The following is a 16,588-nucleotide window of genomic DNA, read 5'->3' as shown; positions in this document are numbered from 1 at the left end:
TTAGACTCTGAATTTCTTAATTTTGACTTCTGATAAGTATAAACTGTTTAGTAACAAGTGTTCTTTATGAATTGCTTCTAACAATGGTGGCCTCAGCTGTACCCAGTCTCCCCATACATAGTATGAGGGTGGTGGACTAGCCTCCTTTCTCTTTGCATTCCGTGCATCCAATCTGTCAGCAAATCCTGTTGGTTCTGCCTTCCAAACATTCCTCAAATATGACCATTTTTATTCTACTCTGACCTCTCTGGCCTAACCCACCAACATCTCTCACTTGAAGAAAATACAGAGGAGGGCCTCCCTGCTGGCACAGCGGGTTGAGCACTGCACCGTGAAGCTATCTGCAGCCTCTGAAGCATGGGTTCGACTCCCAGCCGGCCAGGAGAAACCCACATGGTGTGGCAGACCTCTCCTGTCTTGCCCGCTGCTCCCCTCAGCAGTGTCTTTGGTCTGTCTGCCTGTTCTGCTCCCTGCTCTGTCTCTGGTGAATTCTCTCACCCTTCCACACCTCTTGTCTGTACCCCAGTTCTTGTATAAATAAAAAATAAATGTTTTTAAAAAATAATTAAAAAAAAGAAATCCTCTGATGGCTGCAACATCTCCTAAGAGGTCTTCCTGCTTCTACCTCTATCCCCAAAGTCTACTCTCAAGACAGTCACCAGAGTAATCACTCCTATATGTCAGAGCACGTCAATTCTACTGCTTGAAAACCTTCAATAGATCTCCTTTTCATTTAGACTAAGTCCTTTAATGTGGATCTGCAAAGTCCTAGACCACCCAGTGTTCCAAGCCCTCTTTCACCTCTTCTGTCACTCCCCATTCCAGTCACATAGCCTCCCTGCTACTCTTTGGACCAGGATCTTTGAGGCCAGGCATGCTCCTGCCTCAGCCCTTTGGCTTTGCTGTTCCCTCTGAATGGAATGCTCTTCCTCTGGCCAGCCATATTCCTCATTCCCTTATTTCCTTCAGCTCTTTCTCAAACATTACCTTTTAAGTGAGGTCTTTTCTATCCATTCTATTTAAAGTGCTTGCTCTCCGTCTGCACTGTAGCCCTTCTCTGTTTTGTCTCTTTTGTAATCCTTGTCCTTTGTCATACTAAGAGTTTCATGTGTTTATTTATTGTCTCTCTCCTTCCTTGATGATAAACTTCATGAGTGTAGGAATCTCTTTCTGCCTTCTGATTTACTCCTAAGGCTTAGAACTTAGCCATTGTATGAATCTGGCTCATAAATGCAATCAATAAATATTTGTTCAATGTGAAATTTCCAACTACTGTCGTGTTCCTGGTCACATCACATTTCAAGAAACCAGTGAGCACTACTTTGCAGCTCACTGGGCATATACAGGCAGTGGGAATTGCCAGCTACCAACTTATTCATATGGGAAGAAGAACAATTACAGGGGAGGATAGGAAAGGTGAGGTGCAGTATGAGGAACTGTGCACCATCAAGCATAGTCAGTTTCAACTAGACGTCGTGAGACCTTATTAATACTAGGCTCTGCTTTATTAATCACTATCAGTCTATTAGACTATATTTTTAAATAGGAAAAAAAGCCAATTGTTCCTTCAAAGCTTATTACTTTTTGTTGATGGTTACTTCCACAAAGTTGCTGGGGATGACTTTTTGGGACTATGTGACATATTCCAAATCTGCAAATTGGACTACTGCTGGCTTCTAGGAGACCACTTCAGGGGAGGGTCAGCTCCAAGGTAACTGATAAAATCACATATAGCCTGATTTTCTTAAGAATTGGCTTTGAGGGCCTCCCTGGTGGCGCAAGGGATTAAGACGCAACCTATGAAGCAGTCCGCAGTCACTGCAGCACGAGTTCGATCCCCAGCCAGGGAGCAGCCCACATGGTGCAGCAGACCTCTCCTGCCTCGCCCACTGCTCCCCTCAGCAGTGTACTTCGGTCAATCTGCCTGTTCTGTTCTCTACTGTCTCTGGTGAATTCTCTCACCCCCCACACCTCTGGCCTGTACCCCCATTCTTGTATACATAAATAAATAAATCTTTTTTTTTAAAAAAAAGAATTGGCTTTGAGTCTTGACTCAGAAGGAGCTGTCTTGGGATCCTTATAGGAGGGGCTCCAAGTGGGCCCAGCAAGGTATGTGATCAACGTAAGGGACTAAAGCAGTAAGTGAGTTGGGGAAAAAGCACCAGAGAAGAACAGTCTTGGCAGAATAATCCATCAGCTGGCCAAGCATCTTTTTAGGGGGACTTTTGAGATATCCATTAGAAGTGCAAAGTGAACAATGTATGCATTTTCATCTTGGTTATAGTCCCCATACAATTCCCACCCCCTTTGTTTTGATCTTACTCCCTTCGCCCCACCCCCTGTAGTGTGTATCTGGTTTATAGTTGCTTATTGATTTTGATTTTTACTTTATTATAATTAGTCTTTTTCCTGGCCCCTTATTTAGGTTTTCTAAATTTCTGATATGAGTGAGACCATCTGAAAAATGATGTAAAAAAATATATTAAAAAAAAAAAGAATTAACTGGAGGAAATTCTTCCAGAATACACAAGAAATGGAAAGTGAAAGTGTCTGGATCTAGGAAATATGAAGCACAATGAATTTTAGTGGATAAAGTTGTCCTGGCCCCTGGACAACCATGATCATGTTGTCAGCCTCCTTGGAAAGCCAAGAAGGAATCAGATGATCAAACTCTGGGGCTCAGAGAGACTTCTTCCCCAAAAAGGCCAGGAGGTGAGCTGACAGGGACATTCCAGGACTACTATTCTCTACCAGGGCAGATGCCCAAATAGATGCAGATTTGAATTGTCTACTCTGATGGCTAAAGTCCTTAAGGTCAAATTCTCCCTCTAAATTTTCAGTACTTTTTGCCCTTTTCCTTGTTCTGCCACTTGCTAGCTGTGAGTCTGAACAAGTTACTTATATTCTCTGAGCTACAGAGATCTACATAATGATCTACCTAATTCCCTGAGCTACTCCATCTACATAATGGAGTATATTAATACCTAGTTCATGAGATTGTTGTAGGAATCAAATGAGGTCTGTGTAAAGTACGCAGTAGGTATTCATTAAGTGAGTGGTGGCTGAGCATGATGAAGATGATACCAGGCATGGGAATGAGATAGAAGGAACCGGTTTGGCAGAAATAAACTTGGGTCTTCCTGGAGGCTTATGGGTCCAGGTCAGAGACAGGTCTCTTTGTGTTAAGACTGAGTAAATCAAGTGAGAAAAGCCTGTAGGAATGTCACCGTTTCCCTCCTTGGTTTCTCCTCTCCCATACATATACTCTACACTGCCCTGCACTGCCTGATTTCACATACTTTCCTCTCCACTCCATTTTCCCATGAACACACCTGAAGATGCCAATGTTGTTGTCTCTTTGACTTCAGTCTAATTGCCAAAATGGTAGTGCTTAGCACCAAGCTGCAAATGACACAGTGAGGACACATATGCTGAAGCTCTGGTCACATTAATAAGGAAACACAGCCAAGTGATACATAAGCCCAACTCAAGAAGGAAAATAATAATGAGGAGGACAATATGGAAGAATAAAACAAAAAAGACCAATTAAGAGAGAAAAAGTAGCACAGAATAAATAGGGAGGTGAAATGGGGTGTAGCTCTTGGCTTGCTGTAGTGGGAGCCTGCAAGGACAGTGGAAACACCACAAGCTTAAGAGTCAGATCTAGGTCTGAATACTGCCTCACACACATCAGTGGGTAAACTTGGAAAATTTGCTTGAAGTCAGTTTCTTCATCTAGAAAAATTGGACAAGAAAAAATGGGACTAAATTGCTGTGAGAATTAAGTGTATTAAAGACCTCAGCACAGTTCCAGGAACATGGTGGATGCTCAGCAAATGTCAATTTTCTCTGCAAGCTCTGAATTCCTATAACCTCCCAGCCAAGCCCTGAAGAGGTGCCCTGGATCTAGTCCAGTCTCATAACCTCATTCTCGTCTTGGGGCAAAGAAAGATGTTGAGCCTCCAGGGCGCAAGGCAGATAGAAAGGCCAGGAGGCAATGGTCAAGGTTACTCCTGACTCCAGGTAGAGCCAAAGCTGCTCACCCACTCAAGCAAACTACAGTGAGCTGTTTATAATGTGCCAGCCCTACATGATACAAAGATGAATAAAATGTGAAATCTGTCCCAAAAGAGCCAGAGTTTGAGAGACATATCCATAGCCATAATATATATGGGTGGGAGTAAGGATTTCACTTATAATATCTCTGTATCCTGATTGCACAGAAATTCTCTATTGTCTCCACCATCTAATCTGATTTTTTTACTGGGGGAGAGAGGAGAAAGTCCTCATAATTTCACCAGAAGTCTGAGTAAAGTTCTGTGAAAGTGCAGAGGAGAATAATAAATTCTGCTTAGGAGAGTCAGAAAGATGCATTTGAACAGGTAACAACAATGATGAGAGCTAATGGTTATTAATGTTTACTACACATATGAACTCATTCAACCCTCATAACAATCTTATAAGGGAAATATTATCCAAATTTTCCATCAGTAAGGTCACACAGTTTAAATGTGACTGAGCCAGGATTTGAAATCCGAGAGTCTTATTCTAGATCTCACATTTTTTTTCTTTTTTAAAGATTTATTTATTTATGCATATAAGAACTGGGGTACAAGCCAGAGGTGCTGGGGTGAGAGGATTCACCAGATATAGAGTAGGGAGCAGAACAGGCAGATTGACTGAAATACACTGCTGAGGGGAGCAGCGGGTGAGTCAGGAGAGGTCTGCTGTGCCATGTGGGTAGCTCCCTGGCCGGGGATTAAACTTGTGCTGCAGTGGCTGCAGATAGCTTCACATTGCTGCGACTTAACCCCTTGCACCACCAGGGAGGCCCTAGATCTCATATTCTTAACATCTTAGCTATAATGCCTCTCAAATCTTGAAGAATGAATACTGTGGACATTCTGAGACCCAAGGCCAGTTTTCTCCACTTGCCCATTTGGATTCCACCTAGACCAATAGACACTGGATCATCCATCTCTCTATTTTGACACATTTGGCACCTACTCTATATATGACTCAAAACTGTGGGACTTGTCGGGGGAGCGCAACCAGTGCCCTGTTCTCCAACAATGAACTCTTTTGTTGTAATTCTTCTTAGTCCAGCACCTCGAGTGGGATATTTGGAGTTGGGATAGTCAGCTGGGCTTCTTCCCCAGTTTGCTCCTGGTTGGCAGGAATGGAGTACCTGTAGTAGAGGTTTGGAAACCTAAAGGAACTTCCAAAGCAAGGGTTTTCTTCTATTTCAAGAGTCCAGATATCCTCCAAATGGAACATGTAAAGCAGAACTGCTGTAATAAGTGGGATTAGGGTACTTAGAGACCTACTCATTCAATATCTTCAGCTCCGCTCCTATCTTCTTAGATCTTGGCTTACTTGTCCCATTTTTCTAAGTGAAGAAATTGACTACAAGCAAATTTTCCAAGTTTACACACTGATGTGTCTGAACTAGAATTCAGACCTAGATCTGACTCCTAATCTTGTAATATTTCTACTGTCCTTGCAGGCTCCCACTGAAGCAAGCCAAGATCTGAAAGTGCTCACTGTAAGAAAATTGAATTCTCCCCATGAAATGCAGTTTGAAAGCTCTTCCCTAGATAGCACCAGCAAAAAGCTTAATGGTGCCCGCTCCTCAGTTGGCAGCAGTTGAGGATAGGCAGCACCTGCAGTGGGCAGGTGAGCCCAGGAAGCAAGAGTTATTAATGAGAGCTGTCATTTGCAGGTTTAATGAGCATTTCCATAATTCTCTACCCTAATATGTGCTCTGAGTTACCTAGAAGAGAGACTGAGGTTCTAGGTTGGGATCAAGGAGAGCTGGGTCACAAAGGATAAGCCAGGTGGGGTCTGTGGGAGAACCTGAGATGCTAGTGGAGATGACAGAGGCTTTCTACTTGTAGCAAATATAGGAGAGGCTGAGACAGAGTGGGGAGAGAAGAGAATTAAATAAAAGAAGCACTCAGAGTGAATGAAGCCCTCACAGTTGGTTTCATCCCACATGATCAAGGACATCATCATTATCTTCTGCTCATTGGCCATTCTATACATGGGCAGGGACCTTTTCACACTTTGTGTACTTCACCCTGGAATGATAAAGAGCTAGATGGCAATAAATTTCTATAGGTGATACGTCATGATGCCCAGATATTAGTTGATGCCAGTATTCATTCCCCATGGCAAGTCCAAAATATTGAGGTATTATTGCAGGCTGGTAAAGAGACAGAGTTTAGGAGCCAGACCTGAATTTAAATCTTGGCTGTCATTGATCATTGTTTGTCTTAGGCAAGGTACTTATTCTTGCTACAAAATAGGAACAGTGCTGTTTCATCCTCATTTGGTTGTTGTGAGGAATAAAGGGGTAAATACAAATAGAGCACTTAAAGCAGTACCTGACATATAAGGGTTATTCAATAAATGTTAGTTTGTTATTATCATCAACATTAACCACATCTCCAGAGGCATTTAATTATAGCTCTGGATCTCCTAAATGGTAAAATAACTACCGAGAGCCTCCTCTCATGTCTAAAATAGCTAGGCTCGAGACTTGGATTTCCAGATTATGGGCAATTCAATACTGCATGCACTAGGAATACCACGATGAATAAGATGTAATTTTTGTCTTTAAGGAGCTGCAGCTGAGCAAGGAACTGTTAGACTGAAGCTTATTGAGCTAAGCTAGACTGAATCACAATGAAAATAGAAAATGACTCTCTTCTTATCTGGAAGGATATATCCAGTATTTAGTATGGGCTAAGAAAATCACCCTTGAAATAGCCAAAGTGACCACAATAATTAATAACTTTATTTTCCCCTGATTTCCCTACCTCACCAGTGGGTTTTCATAAGCATCTTTACTGTTCCTTGAGAAGCTGATCCTGAAAATCATTTTTAACTAAGGAGTTTTGTTTATCACAGGGCCTGAGCTCACCTGTCAGAGAGGAGTCTGATAATGGAATGGCTGCCAAGATATGCTAAGAGAGGCCCTTTCTAGCCCAATCAGCTCCTGGGGACTTCACTAAACAATGACCTCAGGCTTTAACTGTCTTTTTTTGGGGGGGAGGTGGGAAGGATAAGTGGCCTCCAGGGATTAGAGGTAGAATCTTAATCAAAAAGAAACCAAGTGTTGACAGCTCTGCTGGTACCAATCTCTTTCTAACCGGAGCTCAGGACACCTTAATGGGTCACTAAACTTGCCCCAGATGTCCTGCCCCATGTCACTGCCTTCACGCCAGTCATTCAGCATGCCAGGAAAAGCCAGGAAGAAAATACCATCTGTATTTTCCACATCCTTCCACTCTCCCAAACCTGCAGATGCTTGGGGAAAATGCAAGTGGACTTGGAAATGAGACAAACCATCGTGAGGTAAAATACACATGCAATATCAAGCTTCATATTAAAACAATGGGAATACATATGCATTATATACACTTATATAATTATATGGATTTCTTCAATTCCAGTTACAGAACATTCATCTGCATGAGATCGTGGGTTCCTCTGAAGCATGCTGGAAAATTTGCTTCGGCTCAGAGGTGTATCTGTGAAGCACAGAAGGCAAATAGGATCACATCCAGAGTTCACCTACACTTAGGGGCTGGGTGATAGCTTCTGGAGTCATTTACTATAATCAAGCACATGTATGTGATCACAGCAGGCTGATGTGCTAATCTAGCACTTACCTTCCAGTGGATGCAGGAAAGCAGATGCCTAAAAGGAGAGAGAGCCCAAGCGGGTATTTCCAGAGCACAGGGGCAGTCTGCCACTTATCAACTTACAGAATCTTCCCTTGGCTCACCTGTCCATCTACTTATTGTTATGGATATGAACAGTGAGTGAATAGAAAGAAGTATGGAACACTAGTTTTAAAATTGTTTTAGAATGGAGTAGGGGAAAAGGCCATAGTTGAAAGGCCATAGTTAATTATTTTACCCTTAGAATGAACCTGGATGATTACACTTCCAATCATCCAGACTTCCAATAAGTGTAGTCTGGGTCACACAGTTCAGTTTTTTAATGCAGAATGTCAAGGTTGTATAGAGGCCAGAAGAACAGACTTAGTATTTTGGAATTCAAGTCCTGGTTCTTCTTAAATACCGATTAGCCATTTGCCTTGCAAGTAATTTAAGTCAGAGCTTGCCAAGCACAAATAGGTTGCAGGTGCACCACAAAATGCTGTGGGTTGTAATTTTTTTATAATGATAAAATATTTAAAGCAATTTTGGTAACTATTTAATATTTTATAAAGAAGTTACATTGGAACACTATTTGTGAGGCTCTCTACAAGATTTCTTGAATATAGTAATTGCTATTTTGTTGCATATTTTACACCTAGTACCCATCCTGAGAGCTGTCTGACATATCCACCTTTTCTGACCCTCCCTTGAATCATCTCAGTCGTATCATTAACACAGATTATTGAATTTTTCACCAAGCCCCATCTATGTCACAAATTTATTCCAGGATGCCAAACAAATAAAATTTCCTATGTGAATCATCATATGCAGATTGGAAAATGCTGATTTAATCTCTAAATTTCCTCATGTAAAAATGGGAATAATAATAGTACATATCTGAAAGGGCATTGTGAGGACAAAATTGGTTAAAATACATAAAACACTTAGGATTGTGTCTGGAACATAGTAAGTGAATAATATTTATCATTTATTCTATCTGTAAGATGCAGATACCACCTACCACTTAGGACTCAACTGAAGATTACACATGTGAGTTAAAGTAAAAGAGCTTTAGTACAACCTGCTATAAAGTAGGGGGTCTCTAAGTGTGAACCAGCATTCTAACTATTTCAAATGTACACAACTTTTATGTCAGATTGTAACTGTCCAGTATAGTTTATAGGTGTACAACTTTCTAGTTAGGTTGTAAGCTATTCAAACTGAGTTTATTCTCTACAGTTCTAGAACTAAAGACACTGACCAAAACATGACACCGATTTTGTAGTTGTAACCTTTTACTGAGCAATTTTATGTCTATTATCTTATTTAATTCTCAAAACAACTATAAGTTATCTCTATTTTAGAAGTAAGAGAACTGAGGCATAACTATACTTACTATGTGGTTTGCCCAAGACATTAGCAGGTTAGTTTCAGAGCTGGACCTGGACCTCAAGTCTATGGGGTTCAGGTAGGACATTCCGTTGACTAGTCTGCTTAACTACATTGGAGTTGCTGAGGACAGTTGTACAGGGAGTGCAATTCATTGTAGACATTGTACATTTGTATATTTGTGAAGTAATCTTCTGGAAAAGGGAAGTAAGAGTTTGGTTATAAAAGTAAGTATACTACAATAATTGTCTAAAAGATTACCTTTCTTTATCCAGTTTGCACCAAGGTACCATGTAGATCAATGGTGACTCTAATATACTATCACAACCAAATTTTTCCCAATGATGCAAAGTATTTTGGAATGGTGAGTCCTTCTGGATTATCAATTGGAATCTTAAAAGTAGGACTGCTGAGAGTAGGGGTCAGCAATCTTTTTCCATAAAGAGTCAGACAGTAAATTTTTTAGGCTTTCAGGCCATACAGTCCGTCTCTGTGACAACTACTCTACTTTGCTGTTGAGCCTGACAGCAGACACAGGTAATATGTAATGGCTGTGGCTGTTCTAATAAAAATCTACTTGAGGGAAAAAAAAAAAGGCAGTGGGCTACAACTTGCCAATTATTGACTTAGATTATTCTGGCTATTTGAAAAAGCAGAGATGGAACCTATTAATACTTACCAAATGTGAAGCCAGAACTTGCAACTAGAGCTGATTTTGAACCCCTGTTCTTTAAACTTAGCTCATGTCAGATGTCCTCTTTCTTGCTATGGTGACTCACCAGTATGCAGAGGCCAATAGTGGAGTGTGTTTACAATTTTCAATGTTTATGGCTACTACTTTAAAAAATTATGAAATAGATCAGAAAGGACTCACACTTGTTTTGATTTCTTGAAGGGAAAATAAGGCTGCAATTCTCTGAATACTTTACCAGGAAACAAAGATGGTGAAAAAAAAAACAAAAGTGCCCAAATTTAAACAGATAGGTTTACAAAATCTATTAGGTAATAAATTAAATTACTTGACTATGACTGAGATCTGGAAAAAGACCTACTTACCTGGTCTAGCAAACAGGTCCATCCCATTTTTTGCTTTAAAGCAATGCTGACGAAGTTTCTAACCCAGACAGCATCAGGTTGTCACCACTTACGAACTTGTTGGATCTGGCCATAAATTCTGACCATAAATCCATGACCTTTTTATAACTTATGGCTGCAAGGAACCTTGGAGGCTCTCTAACTCCTGTCACATGACTAAGGTTCTCTGGCATCCACTTCTGCTCGGACATCCTCACAAGGATAGGGAGTTGTCACTGAAATTAGCTTGTGTCCTTCTCAACCATGCAATTTATTAGGAAGTTCTTTCATATGCTGATAGACCACAGTGGACTGACAGGATTACTTTCATTGTTGCTGCTTCTGCATACTACAGTGATTTACAATGTTCGTTTCTTCACATAGCAGCCTCACCAATATCTGAAGATGCTACTATGGAGTACAGCAAGCACAGGTTCAGGTGAAATTCAAAAGCCCAATACCTTCCCTGTCTGGACTTCCGCTTTTGAGGGGCAGGTTAATGTGGGAGGGCAAGTAGATTATTTGCAATTCTGAATTTATGATCAATTATATTCTATAGGTGTTTAGTCACATCTCCCACAGGCTGATCTGAGGCACAACTGGCCTTCGAGATCTAACAATAAACTATATTTGTAAGCCGCACATCATACTAAGTGCTCTAGTATTCATTATCTAATGCAGTGATACCCAGTCCTGAGTAAATGCTACCTTTACCCTTTAATTTTGATGTTTGAGCAACTTTTAGGGATCCTGCCTCTCTCAAACAATATAACTCACTGTTATCTAAGCTTTTAGTCACTAAAAATTTGATAACAATGCAGTAAGAATAGTGATAACTCACATTTATTGAGCTTCATGCCAGGTACTGGACTAAGAAATATTCATGTTAACTTATTTAACCTTCAAAAAAAAAAATGCTCTTAAGAAATAGGTACGATTTTCATTTAAATTGATGGCAAATGAAGGTACAGAAAGGTTAAGTCACTTGCTCAAAGTGACAGTGCTACAGGATTTGAGCCCAAGAAGATAATAGGACAAGGAACTCATAAATTTAACTACAACATCATATATTTCCCATCAATATCTCTTTTCAAAGCATTAATAAACTATATGAGTCAGGATAAAGTTCTATGGCAAACTAAGAGAGATTTGAGTTAATCAACCCCTTTGACTAGATTAACTTTTAATATAACGTATCAATACTCATTCAGCTTCCATTGCTATATCTTGTCCACAATAATGTGGATATGTTAATGGCTTGTTGAAATCCTAGAGGCAGTATCATTGAGAAAGTATTCCTTGTAGTGGCTAAAAGTCGGGCAGTTTGCATTTGAATCCTGGCTTTACCACCTACTTTGCCAACATGGGCAAATTAGTTAAAAATTTGTTCTTCAGGGCCTCCCTGGTGACCTAAGGGTTAAGTCTCAGTGCTATCAAGCCATCGCCAGTCACTGCAGTATGAGTTCGATCCCCAGCCACGAAGCTAAGCCACATAGTTCAGCAAACGTCTCCTGTCTCACCCGCTGCTTCCCTCAGCAGTGTATTTCAGTAGAACTGCCTGTTCTGTTCACCACTCTGTCTCTGATGAATCCTCTCACCGCCCACACCTCTGGATGACACCCCAGTTCTTCTAGGCATAAATAAAAATCTTTAAAAAAATTTTTCTTCAGTTTCCTACTCAGTAAAATGGAAGTAATGATAGTACCTACCTTATCTCTATAGTGCTTACAAATTAACACAGGTATAGTGCTTAGAAAAATCTTAGGTACATAGAACAAGCTCAATAAATGTTAGCCATTATTGTAATTCTCATTACAAGAAAACAAGAAATAAGATTAGTCTGGTATGTCTGGTTTTTGCATAGTTATCAATTAATTTTTTAATATTCCAAATCTTACTCATGACTTGTCAAATTTACCAATCTATATGTTCTAATGTTAGTAATTTATCTTCTCATTACATTATATTTTGGGGGTTATATTGGTTTATAACACTAGATTTAAGATGTTACTAATTTAAAAAAAACAGAAATACATTTCATCTTTAATCATTCAGCACCTCCTAGTTCACCATATTTCCTACCAAGAGTCCTAGTGAGAATCAGAGTGGAGCATACTCTGATATTTTTACTTCAGGTGTAATGGAGAAAAATAGCAGGAACTCCCTAAGGTGGCACCTCACTTTGCGGTGCACACTCCATGTGTCTGGGTGTAGGAAATCAAGATTGGTGGTCACAGCAGTTTAAAAAGAGCAGTTTGATAGAGCTTCCATATGATCGAGCAATTCCACTCCTAGGTATTTACCCAAAGGACACAAAAACATTAATTCCAAAGGGCACCTGCACCCCTATGTTTATAGCAGCACTATTTACAATAGCTAAGCTTTGGAAACTACCCAAATGCCCAAAAATAGATGACTGGATCAAGAAGATGTGGTACATATACACCATGGAATATTACTCAGCATTCAAAAAGGATAAACTCATGCAATTTGCAGCAACATGGATGGCGCTGGAAGGGATCATGCTCAGCGAAATAAGCCAGAAAGAAAAAGAAAAATACTGGATGGTCTCACTCATAGCAGGAATCTAGAAAACTTAAATAAGGGACCAGGAAAATGAATAACTATAAGAAAGTGAAAATCAAATCAACAAAAACTATGAAGCAGAGACACTCTATGGGGGATGGGGGGCGGGGAGGGGAGGGATTGGGGTCAAAATAAGGGGGTTGCAATTGTATGGGGAATATAAAAATAAAATTTATAAAAATCAAAAAATAAATAAATTAAAAAAAGAGCAGTTTGGAATCCTCAAGGCCTAGATGGAGAGGGATCCAGAGAGCTATCACAGCCCAGCTGTCCTTTAACAAATTATTTTGAAGTCCAGAAAGAGCCAGCCAAGCAGATACTTCCAAGGCATTGGGACATATGCAGAAACTGAACCTGAAATCATTGTACAGCTGTCACCCATCTTACTAGTGATAGAATCCTCAGGTTAGAAAAGGTTAGAAAAGAACTTCTAAAACTAGTCCTGAGTTTTGAAAGCTAGTGGACCATGGACCAAAAGTAGCCACGTGTTTTATTTACTCTCCTGAGGGTTTTAGGTACTTCTGAATTAGGTGCATATATTTAACATTCTTAAGATTTTACATAAAAAAATACATTTGGGCACTTAAAAAATAATGATATGGCCACAGTTTGTCCTTAGGACAATAATCAACTAAGGCTGAGTTGTAACTACCCTCTTAAAATATGTTGAACTCAACAAGACATTTGTAAATCTTGATAATATCCAACCAATTTATTCCACAGAGGAAGAAAATGGAGTTCTAAAAAAAGGATTTGACCTGTTCACATTTAATAGTAGCGTCAAAATCAGAAGGTCAGGTGTTCAGGGATCTTTGGTAAGTACTGCTGACCTTTCCCCCAGAAAATCTGAGATTCAGTGATCTGCTTGCAAGCACCATGACAAGGAAGAACGAAACAGAACTGGGTCTTCTGCTTTTGGGCCCACTACCCTCTATTTCCTTTGCTGGGTTGCAGTATGTCAGGGAAGGAAGACTGGCCAGTAACTTAAAGTCCCAGCAATCTGAAGGCTATTGACCACACCCACAGTCTCAACTATCTGAGCTTTTACAAAGCACTGCACATTTTCAGCCTCCACAGATGCTCTCATATGCAGTTGGGTTATAAATAAACAGGCTGCTTTTTCCTTTCAATGGCCTTTTCTCTACCCACACAGGTAGTTAGGGAACAATAGCCTCCATGGGACACTGATGTGGGAGGAAAGATTATAGAGAACAGTTAGATAACAGGTCAGTAGGATCTCTGAACTCTTTCTCACTCTCGTCTCCAAAGACCAAATGGCTATGGCCATGATCTTTAATATACTGCTTTTTAAAAAGTGCAGGCTCTGCCCAGATTGACATAATTTTATACAAAGGATGCCCTGGCCATTGTCCTCTGGAGTGTAGTGATATTGACTTATTAAAACCTATGGAATCTCTAGCTTAAATGGCTACAAATACACAGTATCATCTTCATCATACTCAGGTACAGGAATATCTTACCTAAAACTGTCCAGGGAGATGTTTGGTTCTCTTTATATCTTGGAGATGCCAATGGCAAAACTAGTCTGTGTAAGTAATCAAGATAGAAACTGCACGAGGAATGGAACAGTTACAAGGCAACTATTCACATGAGATCATTCTCTGTAAAGGTGGTAGGAATATACAATCAAGACTGTCGTATTTAAATATTAGGAGAGGAGAAAACAGGTGGCAAATGAACTGGATTGGAGATGGTAAGGCTGAATAGTTGAGAAGATACTCAGAATAAGAGATCGACTTGTATAAAGAACAAAAATTGTCAAAGGACACTGTTCAAACATGCATCACGTCAATGAGAGTTGAAGCCAAAAAACTTGCCAAGGCTTGCCTCTGCCCTGCCAAGCATCTTGGATAGCTTCTCCATGTTTCCACGAGGGAGACTGCTGCCAGGAACCAGGAGGCATAAAAGCAAATTCTCCTTTGTGCTTCCCTCTGGGCTAAAAATTTCTCTATAGCCTGTAGCTGGCATAAATTAGGGTGTTATAGCCAACTTCCCAAATTCATCAATTCCCAAGTCACACATCTTTTCAGTATAAGTCTATTGATCCTGGCTATTGCACAGCCTCCGGGGACCACAAATGAAATATTTGGCAGTTGGCTATAGTCAGAGGACTTTTCTGTTGTCCTTCAAGTAAGAGAGATTTATTCTCAATGAGGCAGGAGACTCTTCCAGATGCACCATTTAGACTCCAGTACTTTCCTTGCTTACTGAACATAGTGGCTGCATTCTCTTAGAATCAAGACACAATGACAATAATCACTGAGATGGCTGTCTACATGTGCTTTTTATCTTTTAATTTTCAACCCTCACAGGAACTGAGGCAGTTCATGTCCTCAACTTTCTTAAGAGGGAAAGTGAAACAGACTAGGCTATATGTAATAGAAAAACTAAAGCTCAAAAAGGGAAGCAACTAGTTTTTCACTCATTTGGGATGTAACAAAACCTTGGATTAAGGCTGGGGACCCTTTCACAACAGGCATAAACTCTTTAAGTGCCAGCAAGCACTAAATCAGACTTGAATGGTGAGACCAAGAGAGCCTTGGAAGACCTTTTGTTACTGTTTTGTTGTTAATATGCAGGCTTTGGTACCCACAGTCAATGCACCCAGGCTAGTAATTTGGTTCTAGATAAGAATCTTTCACAAATTGACCTCATAACAAGAAGACCCAAGTCTTCCTAATTGAATTCTGGTTACTTAGCTCAAAACCACGCAGAATTTTAAAGTACTAGGTTCTCACGGAGCAAGTGGTGAGGAAATGTCAGTCCTCCCAATATGGCAGTGTGTATTGAAGGAAACATCAAGAAACAAGATGATGTGTGAAAAAGTGGCCTGTAGAGGAAGATTTGGTCAGTATTCATTAGTACTTCACCAGCAGGTTTAATAATTTACATTTCCCTTTGTACTTGAAGAAAGTGGCTGCTTAGCTGTTATGGCCAGAGTCTAAGGAGAAGCTCTCATAGGACTGAGCTTCTCCCTCCCCACCGTGCTTTTTCATGCGAAGGCCCTGCCTCAGATTTCCACTTCCTGTATGGTGAAGTTTAATACCCACTGCACAGATATTTCAATAGATACCAATATGAAAACTACTCAGGCATTGGAGATTGAATAAAAAAACAAAACAAACAAACAAAAAACAAACAGGCAAAGTCTAGAGTGAAGGTTAAACTTGAAAGAAGGAAATGGCACAAGGTAAATTTCCCATTTTTGTGACTTTTAGGCTGACAGAAAATTGTGTTCTTTCTTGTGGAAGAATCAGAGCAATCATAGCTGCTGGGAAGTGAGGGTGGGAGAAATCTCAGAAGAGAGCCAAAGCAAGAGAACACATTTGGTGCATATACTCTTTCTGAATCTCTGGTTCACCCCTGAAAAACGTATGTGTGGTACAGACTTTAGTAAAAGATAAAACAACTAAATTGAGATCGGAGCTGCTGCCCAAGATCCAGTATACAGTTTTAGTCCAATCAAGTATCTGCTAACACATAAGGCAGAAAATCAGCACTCTTCAGAGGTATACAGCACAACCCACAACATAAACATTTACAACATTCAGAATACAATCTAAAATTACTCAAAACATGAAGAACCAGGGCCTCCCCTGGTGGCGCCGCGGTTGAGCGGTGGGCTGTGAAGCTGCCCGCAGCCTCTGCAGCGCCGGTTCGATCCCCGGCCACTGGTGAGGGTCCCACATGGTGCACAGACCTCTCCTGCCATGCCCACTGCTCCCCTCAGCAGTGTATTTCGTCAGTCTGTCTGTTCTGCTCCCCGCTCTGGCTCTGGTGAATTCTCTCACCCTCCCATGCTTCTGACTGTACCCAGTGCTTGTATAAATAAATAAATAAATCTTTAA

Source organism: Talpa occidentalis, unplaced genomic scaffold (genome assembly GCF_014898055.3).
Source record: "Talpa occidentalis isolate TD23 unplaced genomic scaffold, MPIMG_talOcc4v2.1 talOcc4.11, whole genome shotgun sequence".
Classification (NCBI taxonomy): Eukaryota; Metazoa; Chordata; class Mammalia; order Eulipotyphla; family Talpidae; genus Talpa; species Talpa occidentalis.
The sequence above is the reverse complement of the archived record's forward strand: the minus strand, read 5'-3'. Positions refer to the sequence as shown.